General features: G+C 34.2%; 1 protein-coding gene across 1 annotated transcript in view; it reads left to right on the top strand.

Moving 5' to 3' along the window:
• The first annotated feature begins 5,544 nt into the window (after positions 1–5,544).
• LOC110453988 (zinc finger protein 93-like) overlaps positions 5,545–8,664 on the top strand; it is a 16,879-nt gene continuing 13,759 nt past the window's right edge. The window contains exon 1 of the mRNA XM_021503258.1: positions 5,545–5,609. The gene's annotated coding sequence lies outside the window, so the exon portion shown is untranslated. The remainder of the gene's footprint in view (positions 5,610–8,664) is intronic.

Below are 8,664 nucleotides of genomic sequence, written 5' to 3'. Positions count from 1 at the left end.
ATTTCAAAGAATACAAAGCTGCTCTCTCAGTCTTTAATAAGAATAAAACACATGACAATCATACACGTTTGATCGATAAGAAAAAGGTATACAAGAAGCTAGAGTTAAAACTGAAAAGAGAATACAAGACCCAGAAGGGTAACATGATGAATTACTTGAGAAAATATAACCCGAAAACATTTTACAGAAGTTTTAAAAGAAAGACAAAAGCGAGAAAATGTGATTTCAAAAGAGAAGATTTTTTGAACATTTTAACAAATTGGCGTCTACTGTTCCTGATCGTAATGAGGAAGTTGATACATATATGAATGCTTATGATGATTCTGGTAATTATATGAACCCTTGTTCTGAATTAGATATAGAGATCACTGAGAGAGAGGTTTTACATGCAATATCTAATTTAAAACAAAAGAAGGCTTGTGGTCTTGATGGTTTGTTAAATGAAGTGTTTGTTATATAATTACTTGTAAAGATTCACTGGCACATGTCTAAAATTGCTTTTTAATGGAATATTTAGTTCTGGAATTTTTCCAGATAATTGGAATATTGGAACAATTATACCACTATTTTAGAAAGGGGATGTGAATGTAACTGATAATTATAGAGGTATTATATTAGTAAGTTGTCTTGGGAAAAATTTCACGGCCATTTTAAATGAAAGTTTGTTAATGTTGATAAAATACATAACATTATCACAGATGTACAATTTGGATTTAGAAAAAAACTTTCCACGATAGATGCTATTTTCGAACTTCAATCATTAATTAATAGAACTCTCAAAAAACGAAACCAACTGTACTGTTGTTTTATAGATTATAAAAAGGCTTTTGATTTTGTTAGTCGACAAAATCTTTGGTATAAAATGATTAAGGAAGGTATAGAAGGGAAATTCCTGAAAATAATAAGAAGTCTCTTTGCCAATGTAAAATGTTGTGTTAAATTCAAAGGTGTTACTGAATTTTTCAAATGGATTGTGGTTTATTCCAACGGAAAATATTATCTCCCTTGTTGTTTACATTATTTGTTAATGATTTAGAAATGGATTTTATAAAAAAAAATGCTTATCACTAGAAGTTCAAACTATTAGTTTATTTTTACTTATGTGTGCAGACGATAAGGTCATACTATCGGAAACACCAGAAGACTTGCAGAAAAAGTTAGATTCACTATCAGATTATTGTAGAAAATGGAGCTTAACTTTAAATGTAGATAAAACAAAAATAATTATCTTTAGAAATGGTGGTTTAATAAGAGCAAAAGAAAAATGGTTTTATAATAATGATGCGATTGAAGTAGTTGATGAGTTTAATTATCTTGGTCTCACTTTAAACTATAATGGTAAATTTACAAAAAAAAACAAAAAACTAGCAGAACAAGGTCGAAAAGCACTATTTGCCATAAATAATGTATGTAAAAAGATTTATTTTAATATAGAATCTCGTCTTGCTGTTTTTGACACATTTATTAATAGTATTTTAATGTACGGTTCAGAAATTTGGGGATTTCATAAGGCATCCGAAATAGAAAAATTGCATATTGGATTTTTGAAATCATTATTAGGATTTACTTAAAACATGATCTTTCACGAGTCGGCCTTGGATGTTTGTGACTGATAGTATTAATCATTCTAGTAAAGTATATAAGCAGCGATTATGTGATAGTGTTCAGCAAGATTGTCTAGAAAAGTTCATTCTTCTTCTAAAGAAGTATTATATCAGCATTTAGTGGAAAGTATTAAATTGCAACCATATCTTCATAAGGCAATTAATTTAAATTATCTAAAACATATTTCTAAGATGCGTTTATGTGCGCATGACCTGTTCATTGAATGTGGCCGTTACAGAGATATACCTAGAGAAGAAAGAAAATGTATTTTATGTAATGAAAATGATATAGAAGATGAATTTCATTTTATAATTAAATGTAATCGCTATTCAGACCTCCGGTCTAAATGCATAAAGCAATATTATTTCAAAAGGCCTAGTATGTATAAATTTGTTCAATTACTCAAAATCGAAAGAACTTAATAATTTAGGAAAGTATTTATCACTAGCGTTTAAGCGTAGAGCAGATTTATTAAGAGGTCATCACTAGAACAAGTCATGTTAAGAAACATGTTGTATATCAGTTTATTGAATACAAATTATGTAATATACCATTATATTGATAAGTCTTGTCTGGGTGAATGAGGGTGAAACGGGTTCTGGCGTGTGTTTGAATGTGAGGATGATGAATGACGAATGATTGCTGCTGCTGTTGCTGATATGATGATGATGATGATGATGATGTAATGATGTGAGGAGGAGGAGGAGGAGGAGGAGAAAGAAGAGGAGGATGAAGATGATGAGGATGATGTGTGCGAGTTAGTGGGAGTGTTCTTGATGATGAGGATGATGTGTGCGAGTCAGTGTGAGTGTGTCCTTGTGATTGTCTTTGTCTTATCTGTAATTGCCATAAGTCATAAGTTGTAAAACTTCAGCAAATAAAGAACTTGAACTTGTATGTTGACTAAGGTAAGTAGACTGTATAGTCGTTCGCTCTGTATGTTGGCTACGGTAGGTGAATACTAACTTCCGTTAAGGAAGCTGGTGGACAGGATATTCTATGGTTATAAATACTTTCTTGAAGACTCTAGATAGCGTTCTTTTGTCCTTTATTATTTAATCGCATCTGAGAACTGCATTGTTATTTGAAATAACGGGTTATACGTATTAAGGATTGTGAATACATGATAGATCTAGTTATAAAACATTCATTAATGTTACTCGAGTTTCGGCAGCTCAATTACCCGATCAAGCAAACAATGAATCACTGGTATTTTCATGGATGTTTTAAATGAGAACAAGACAAATACGCCGTGGGGTTCAAAATGCCTACCTTCATAGAATAAACAAAAGAGCACACATACTTTCTACACACTTTAAAACACAATTTAATTTTATACTTGGTTTAACAAATCATAACGCTAATATGGACCTTACTGAACGGGATCCCAACCTGCTGTAGTTTATGGACATTACTGAACGGGATCCCAACCTGCTGTAGTTTATGGACATTACTGAACGGGATCCCAACCTGCTGTAGTTTATGGACATTACTGAACGGGATCCCAACCTGCTGTAGTGTATGGACATTACTGAACGGAATCCCAATCTGCTGTAGTTTATGGACATTACTGAACGGGATCCCAACCTGCTGTAGTTTATGGACATTAACGAACGGGATCCCGACCTGCTGTAGTGTATGGACATTACTGAACGGGATCCCAACCTGCTGTAGTTTATGGACATTACTGAACGGGGTCCCAACCTGCTGTAGTTTATGGACATTAACGAACGGGATCCCGACCTGCTGTAGTTTATGGACATTACTGAACGGGATCCCAACCTACTGTAGTTTATGGACATTACTGAACAGGATCCCAACCTGCTGTAGTTTATGGACCCTACTGAACGGGATCCCAACCTGCTGTAGTTTAGGGACAAACGACAGCAAACAAAAACACGAGACTGTGAAAAACGATGTTTATCAGAAATCGGGAGAAGACTTGATATTCATATATATTCTCTAGATCTAACAAAACGTACATGAACACATACACCGATGTCGCTCAGGACAGTGTGAATAAGCAAACGATGCTAATTAGATCAATTAAAGGGTGTTGGTCGGGTGACGCAGTGGAAAACGCACTCGCCTTTCACCAAGGCGGCCGGGGTTCGATTTCCCGACCGGACGTGAAAAAGTATGGGTTCACCTGCCCGACCACGTGGGTTTCTCCGGATAAAGACCCCCTTCCAATAGCATCCGGGCTAACAAGAATAAGTTGAAATAACTAAATTTTATTTTATATCAAATTAAAGGGGATAACTCTAACAGGAATCACATGTAATAAAATATTTTAGATGTAATACAACCTAATTAATTAATTTCAATTTTTGTAAGTTCAGTTAAAACTTTCTTAAAAAAAATACAAAGCAGATGACAATCAAATAACTAATGATATAAAACCACATGATACCATTGCGTTTAGTGCTGTGCATAGCAGTCTCGTTTATATACAAGAGTGAAGAACAACAAATAGCCTTAGTCAAGTCCGAGTTTATATATACCCTGTAGTACTACAAGTAGTGGTGTTACTCAAATCGAAGAAATGGGTTTAGGAACCAATATCATAAGAAAGCATCAATTTCAAGTCGAAGAGTAAATATCTCCAATACTACTTTAATAAGTCCTGCTCAAATCATAGAAAATATTTTAGATGCTAATATCGTATAAAGTAAGCATTCATTATCTGGTAGTCTTGCTCAAGTCCCAAGATTTACGAAATCCTTACAAGATATTTGTGATAAGACAATCCAAGTCGGTAATTGAAAATAGCACAATAACAAGGAGAAAAACAGAATCGTCATTGTCAAGTAGTTTGAAATGTTGCCAAAACTTGGTTATATAAATAGTCTTGTTATGCCAACATTTTATGAAGTGTCAGTACCGTCCTTATTTATGATTTATATGGTGTAAGATATACAGAGGTTCCCACTGCTATCAGTTTTGTCAAGTTAAGTTGTTACAAGCCGCAATGATTAGACACCAATTGGCCCTGGGACTTGAGCAAAACTACAAAAATTTCAAAAAGAAATCTTGTTCTATCTTAAAACACCTGTTTGTTGACCGATTAACTATTTCACTTCTAAACTTCGAATCTACCACTCTGCAGTTGTTTAAATGACTGATAGTAGTAAACTTGAAAAATTGTCGTTATTCATAGCTCGTAGTGGAGATTTCATCTGGTTCATATCGACCAAATTTTGTTGTCCTAAGCAAACTTTCTATAGTAACTCTAAAAGGTGATTGCAGCTGTTTGTTTTTGTATTTATTTATTCGTTTATTAGTTATGGATTTTTTTCAGATAGGGTCCAATTAAACCTTATTTTATTCAGTGCACCTAGAATTATCTTGGTTCGAATTCTCTCATAACAAATTAAGTGAGATATATTCTACTAAACTGTGCAATATCGCAACATATATATATATATGTATATAGACAGCTAACATTACGGACTTTGATCGATTTACAAATTAAGTTATAGCATTCAATATATATGTGTACGTGGAAAAACTGTTTACGAAAGCAACGGATTCTATTCTGGATCTAATACGAGAAATGTTCTTCAAATAAATGTTTAAAATTTTATTGTATTTTCATCTTTATCCTTGAATGATTTCTGATGTATTTAAAACAGTTTTACACAAAATACACAAATACAAATGTATGTTTGATAATGAATAATGATATTTCTGTCCTTGTAATGGGAGTCCCGATAGTATAGTCAGGCTATGATTGTGGAGTGGGAATTTTCCAAACAAATTAATGAAAAATGACATAAAACGGCTTTGTTAATTTTCATTTAATAATTTAACATGTGTACGCCACCAGGATAAGGGCTACTACTATAGAGTACAAAGTGCACACTCATCTACGCACATCCGGCTTAATCCGAACAATCTTCTCATTCCGTTTCCGGTTCTTGTATTAGTATCCATACAGTCATTTCCGTTCTGAACTTGCGATGACAGGTCCAACGTCGGGAGGTCCTTTCGCAAACAGCAGGGTAACTATGAATGATTCTGTACATTTTGCACCTTTGATTTTACTTTATATTGTTCATTTGATGCCTTTACATGTTTGGAGATCTTGATCGGCCATATTTATAAACCAAAAACAGCTAGGAAGTGAAAGAAGGTCATTGGATATTGTGTGTCGCTGCAGGGCACATTCTGCTATCGGTGCGGAAAGAAGGTCGATTTCGTTGCAATAAGACAGTCATGGATTAACGCATACGTGTGTAAGGTATATTTAACATACAAGCAATTCTTAAGAGGATGTTTTAAGGTATAATTCTTTCTTTTACAAAGCGAGAAATACACAGAAATCTTGCCTAATCAACCATAACAGTAGTTCAATGCAAGTTTACTACGCATGCGTGTGATATGGGGTGGGGAGCTAAACAGAACAGCCAAAACATGGGGTCCCATGTTCGGAAATTGAAAGTAGATATCGAATTTGCAGCATTAATGCAAAAATGAGGATCATTTTCTGCTTTTTAAGATATAATTTTGGTAAATATGTGCGTTGAATATGAGCATAGTTCTGAACACAGCTGTGAACAGCGTGGCTAACCTCCCCGACAGATGTGCCCGGTGTGATCTGTCAACGAGTTGACATCGCGATAGATTATGTCATAACCATTTGGTCGAGGATTGGTATGCCATACAGGGTCATGACCGAGGCACATCAACTGGTCGTCTATGTCACATTGCTCTGTGCTTTGATTACCATAATATGTTGATAGGAGAACTTAGTAAGGTGTCGATGGACTGGTACTGATCCCTGGGGTCCAATATTCTGTGTTGATAGTCATCAGGAGATTGAAACATGGATCAGATTGTCAAGAATGAAATTTGTTTCTCCCCAACAGTTGTAAACCTGTGATCAACTCAGAATTCTTCACTTTTGCAATAGAATATCCATCTTAATGAAAGTTTAATTTACAATAAAAAAAAATAGCACAGTCCATACATGGAAACACAGATTTTAATCTGACTGTTAAGAAATGTTTATATTTCCTCTGCTGTTAGCTCTATTGTATAAATAAAAATTGATATTATTGATTATAACATCACATTAAAAATCCATAAAAAGTCAAAATATTATTTTTTTCTTTGCAATATAGATATTTTACCCTAGTGGAAGCCATGGAAGTTATGGGAATTTTTAAGACAATCCTCACTCCAGCCTTTCTTTTTGTATAAGACATATATAACAAAAGTGTACACAATATTTCATTAACGATATATTTTAATTTAGCCAAGCCTTTAGATAAACACAAAGGTCACATTTAACAAAATCCTTATATTGCCAATGCAGATCTCCCTGTTTTATAGGAATACTCTGATAATACATCCTCGTTTCTTACAAAATACCACTACATCTGTTTTGTATTCTTTCTAGGCCATATTGATTTGTTAGATAGAAGTCACTGAATTTAACAATAGACTGATAACCTGTTGTCGCAAAAAAAACCCATCAGATTAAGGAATTTAATGGGATTACATTTGTTTAATACCACTCACTCCTTGTGGGTAAAAGCTATCGTTGTGGGTATTAGCTAGGAAACAACAAAATACAACAAACTTGCTTCCATATTTTAGTATCGGCTGGTCTGTGAAAAGTTTTGTTTGTTACTGACAATTAAAAATAATGTAGAAATATTGTCCATCAACTATGGTGTTTGAAATATTATATTTGAAGACTTGAGGGCCCTGCAGGGGTCGTTGTAAGGACCCTATTAGTCAGGAGGAAATAATAGCTAGTCCAATTAATTTCAATTGAAATATACATTTTACGGATTGCAGCACACAAAAGTTAGATGTAAAACATTATGAAAGGTGTTTGGACAGGTAGAAGTTGACACTGTTCTTAATATATTTAGTGAATCCACTATATGTCATCACATGTAACCATACAAAATATCGCTAAAGATGACCCCACAATAACAACAATAGACAAGATAGGTCTTCACATGTAACCATACAAATATCGCTACAGATGACCCCACAATGACAACAATAGACCATCACATGTGACCGTACAAAATGTCGCTAAAGATTGCCCCACAACGACAACAATAGACAAGATAGGCCATCACATGTAACCATACAAAATATCGCTAAAGATGCCCCCACAATAACAACAATAGACAAGATAGGTCATCTCATGTAACCGTACAAAATGTCGCTAAAGATAACCCCACAATGACAACAATAGCCAAGATAGGTCATCACATGTAACAATACAAAATATCGCTAAAGATGACCCCCCAATGCCAACAATAGACAAGATAGATCATCACATGTAACCATACAAAATATCGCTAAAGATGACCCCACAATAACAACAATAGACAAGAGAGGTCATCACATGTAACCATACAACATATCGCTAAAGATTGCCCCACAACGACAACAATAGACAAGATAGGCCATCACATGTAACCATACAAAATATCGCTAAAGATGCCCCCACAATAACAACAATAGACAAGAGAGGTCATCACATGTAACCATAAAAAATATCGCTAAAGATTGCCCCACAATGGCAACAATAGACAAGATAGGCCATCACATGTAACCATACAAAATGTCGCTAAAGATGCCCCCACAATAACAACAATAGACAAGATAGGTCATCACATGTAACCGTACAAAATGTCGCTAAAGATTGCCCCACAATGACAACAATAGACAAGATAGGTCAGTTTTGGCATCAGAAACATCATTATTATATATATAAAAAAGTAAAGTTGGTGATGGGGAGAATTTTCACATCTATTCATATATAATGAGATAACAATTTGGTATTTCCTATGAGGTTGTGTAACATGTCCCAAAGTTTTCTATTTAGTAAGGCATGCAGAGTCTTGTTAAAATGTAAACTTTGAGACCCATTTCATTAATCTCATGAAAAGAAAACTCATTTGAGATGTTCTCTATATATCTATCAACAAAGACAATGTGATGTATTCCATGCATATGTATGTCAGGTATACATAGTTTATCATATGTATGTCAGGTATACGTAGTTTATCATATGTATGTCAGGTATAC

The sequence above is a fragment of the Mizuhopecten yessoensis genome, unplaced genomic scaffold, assembly GCF_002113885.1.
Source record: "Mizuhopecten yessoensis strain PY_sf001 unplaced genomic scaffold, ASM211388v2 scaffold7597, whole genome shotgun sequence".
NCBI lineage: Eukaryota > Metazoa > Mollusca > Bivalvia > Pectinida > Pectinidae > Mizuhopecten > Mizuhopecten yessoensis.
This window is presented reverse-complemented; position numbering and strand designations above follow the sequence as displayed.